This window comes from Sinocyclocheilus anshuiensis, unplaced genomic scaffold (assembly GCF_001515605.1).
Source record: "Sinocyclocheilus anshuiensis isolate Anshui unplaced genomic scaffold, SAMN03320099.WGS_v1.1 scaffold51, whole genome shotgun sequence".
Classification (NCBI taxonomy): domain Eukaryota; kingdom Metazoa; phylum Chordata; class Actinopteri; order Cypriniformes; family Cyprinidae; genus Sinocyclocheilus; species Sinocyclocheilus anshuiensis.
The window spans coordinates 666661-671023 of NW_015548296.1; positions in this window are offsets into that span (position 1 = coordinate 666661).

Genomic DNA, 4363 nt, shown 5'->3' on the forward strand with positions numbered 1-4363 from the left:
ACCGATTTTCTGTCTTGAACAGCTGATGCTGAGTCAGAGCCAGTCTGCAGATTTGAGTTGACAGATTTGAAAATTGAAAATCCTGTAGTGTATAATGGTCACAGACTCAGATTTTTTAGCTTCAGACTCTGATTCCATCCAGTCGGACGAGATCAAATTTGTTGAACAACTTTAAGTCTTTACAGTCTGGTAGTTTGTGATCCTCAGTCGTTTAGTGTATGATGGCCAGTTTTCCTCTGTGACTATTTACAGAGTCAGTAAGTGTATGATGCCTAATGTTTTAAAAATCTGTTCAGATTTTAAAAGTCGTGTAGTATATTCCAGCTATTAGTGGAACGTCTAAAGTGGACTATCAAAATAGAGTCTAATCAAAAATAGTCTGCCTAGTAACAAGACAAACAGCAGTTTTATTACAGTAGATATTTTTTCTATGATAAATGAGATGAAAGATATCATCAATTGCATTTGTATGAAACAAGAGCGAGCACGTCCATGGTGTGATACACTACGAGAGACATGAAACCAGCGCAAGTTTCAGTAATTTGATAGAGCATTGCAATGACCACTGAATGCCACAACTGACCAATCAGAATCAAGTATTCCAGAGCGCCATGTAGTAAGTAAACAGTTAAAGTAATAACCAATTCCAGTGAGGTGCATTTCCAACATAATAAAATAAAAGCTGCTGTTGGAGGAGGATTGGGCTAGTTCTGTCTTTAGCATTAGATTAATGTTCCAGATTATTAGGGAGATGAGGTGGTGAAACCCTGAACTATATCTTCTCGGGAAGTAGCTGCATGCCACAAGCATAGATATATTATGTGTTCGCATAATGATCAAAACATTTGGGAATGATTTTGCCTGCTCCCAATTTCAAGCAAGATAACGTAGTACTCTTTTACCCTATTAAGAACATTTATTGGATTTACCAGCATGGATGTACCAGCATCGGAGCTTTTGCTTATCGTGTTAAAGCAGGGCCCACCCCCTCACATACGCAGATCCATATATGTGTAACCTCAGTTTGGTGTGTAGCAACTGCCTGGAGCTTTTGCCTGCCAGTGCGAGTTTGTTGTTGTTGTTGCCATTTCTACCGTTATGTGGATGTACAGTAGATGTAGGAGGGAGAGAAAATGGCAGCAGGTATTAATGCTGCTGGTTTCTTTTCAGGCAGTTTCCATGGCAATTGCAGAGAATCTTTCTCAGGTGGAGGGCCTGCTGCAGTCCAATAGCAGGAGGAGTTTTTCTAAATGACTATAGGGGTGAGTATAAGGAAAGACAATTGCAGTTAACAGTGTTTTTTAGTCAATCTAAGACCTCCGTGCATGAGCTGTTGGGTTTGTCTTTGCAGGTCTATTGCGTAATGCCGTTTTCTCAGGGAATTGAAAAAGAAGTGCTGTTGCTTCATGCACAAGTCACTTGTGCAATCAGGTGCCACTGAGAGAACATTGGAAGGTAAAAGTCATGCTTTGCTGGTTTTGTCATTTTTTTGTTAATGCTCCAAAGAACATTCTTTCAAAGATTCCTAAACCCTACTGTGAACTGCTGCTAAAATCACAGAATAAATATATAGTACATATGTCAGGTGGAGGGGCTGCTGCAGTCCAATAGCAGGAGGAGTTTTTCTAAATGACTATAGGGGTGAGTATAAGGAAGGACAATTGCAGTTAACAGTGTTTTTTAGTCAATCTAAGACCTCCGTGCATGAGCTGTTGGGTTTGTCTTTGCAGGTCTATTGCGTAATGCCGTTTTCTCAGGGAATTGAAAAAGAAGTCCTGTTGCTTCATGCACAAGTCACTTGTGCAATCAGGTGCCACTGAGAGAACATTGGAAGGTAAAAGTCATGTTTTGCTGGTTTTGTCATTTTTTTGTTAATGCTCCAAAGAACATTCTTTCAAAGATTCCTAAACCCTACTGTGAACTGCTGCTAAAATCACAGAATGCTGTTGCTTCATGCACAAGTCACTTGTGCAATCAGGTGCCACTGAGAGAACATTGGAAGGTAAAAGTCATGCTTTGCTGGTTTTGTCATTTTTTTGTTAATGCTCCAAAGAACATTCTTTCGAAGATTCCTAAACCCTACTGTGAACTGCTGCTAAAATCACAGAATAAATATATAGTACATATGAATGCTGTTGAACTCCTCAACCTTGAACTTTTCTTTTCACTTAAATCTGATTTGTGAGAATTTGGAACCTTGTTGTTCCAGGATCAACAAGGATGTGGATGAAGTTGTCCTACTCTGTAAAATGACAGTCACACTTGTTTATCCATAGTGCTTCGTCTTGATCTAGCTGTGAAATAAGGCTTATCACAAATAAATGTTGCAGCATTGCATTGGCTATAATGATTTAAAGGGTTAGTTCACCCAAAAATGACTCACCCTCATGTCGTTCCAAACCCGTAAGACCTCCGTTCACCTTCAGAACACAAATTAAGATATTTTTGAAGGAATCTGAGAGCTCTCTGGCCCCCCCATAGACAGCACGATCAAGGTCCAGAAACATAGCAGGGACATCGGTAAAATAATCCATGTGACATCAGGGGTTCAACTGTAATATTACGAAGCTACGAGAATATTTTTGTGCGCAAAATAAACAAAAAAAAAGTCACCCTAGCGCCATTTTGGAGCGTATCCACTCAATGCAAACAGCGTATGTTGTTCTGTGTCAGCCGCACCACACGGTAGTACCCTTGCTGTCTATGGGAGGGTCAGAGAGCTGTCAGATTCCATTAAAAATATCTTAATTTGTGTTCCGAAGATGAACGTACGGGTTTGAAACAACATGAGGGTGAGTAATTAATGACAGAATTTTCATTTTTGGGTGAACTATCCCTTTAATCACTTTGTACTTTGAATGCCAGCTCCCCCTGGGCATTATATTTGGTACTGCATGTCTGTTGAACCTCCCACTGTCAGGATCATGGACCTGTTTTGTTATGTTTTGCCCGTTTCTGTTCCTGTGTTCCCTTATTCCTCGTTTAGTTAATTATTCATTATGTGCACCTGTATTTGGTAATTGTCCTGTGTTTATAAGTTCTTGTCTGTGCATTTCTCCTCTGTCGGGTCTTCTTGTTGTAAATGTCAATGTTGTGCTACATGTTGTGTTCCTGCCTGCCCTGTCTCCCCTTCCGAAGTTCATTAAAATCTCCTTGTTTATGTACTCCACGTCTCCTCGTTCCGCGCTCCTCCTGTAGGCAACCGTGACACCCACTGTGCAAGTAAATGTCTAGAAATTTTTTTTTCTCTGTTCTTGGGATGTCTGAAGCTCTGTTCAGTGTCCATGGAGTTCCCTTTGCTACATCTTCAGGTATCATTTGGTACTTTGGCTTTGTTGGAAACAGTTAATATCTTTCTTGAAAAAAGGGTCAACATCTTTCATGTACAGTCTTAGGTATTTTAAAATCTATTTATCTATTTTGTCTGTTCTTGTGTGACACATGATAACGGTGTGAAGATGAAAATTCTCTCATCATTTACTCACCCTCTTGTCATTCCAAACCTGTGTGACTTTCTTTTTTCGTGGAACTCAAAAGATTGAATTTGAAAGACTGTGCTGGTCTTTACTTTCCAAACAGTTACTGGCTGCTTCATAAACAGACACAAACATATTCCTATATTCCTGTATTCCTGTGATGGCAAAGCTGAATTTTCAGCATCATTATTCCAGTCTTCAGTGTCACATGATCTTTCATAAATCATTGTAATATTCTGATTTGTTGTTGAAACGTTGAAAACAGTCGTGCTGCTTAATATTTTAGTGGAAACTATGTGCTGTATGTATGTATGTATGTATGTATATACAGTGTTGTGGAAAGTCACTTTTAAAAGTAATGTATTACAATATTGCGTTACTCCCTAAAAAAGTAACTAATTACGTTACTTAGTTACTTTTTATGGAAAGTAATGCGTTATATTACGTTTGCGTTACTTTTTAAATATGAGCAGGGCTTGATTGATTTTAATATAAGAAGTTCTATTTATAGCAAATGTAAAAGCCCTTTCACACCAAAAAGTTTAATGAATAAACCTCAGGCTGAAGGAAAAGTAAATTCACGTCTGTACAGTAGAACGTAGGAGAAGAAGGTTCAACACTCTTCAGCAATAAAAAAACAATGAAGCACAATTGTTAGTTTATCTAAAGTCATTTTTGCCTATTAGTATGGTTGAACTGGATCATCAAAGGTCAGCAGCATAGACACTGGTTAATAAAATGGGATTAGATACATTTGTGTTATTTAACATATTTAATTATTGCAGGTGCGTCATATTCTGAGTTTGCATTTCACTGTTTTAATTCATTTTGATGAATACTAAATCTGTTTTTTTTTGTGAGTGGGATGAATTAATGCACATTCACAT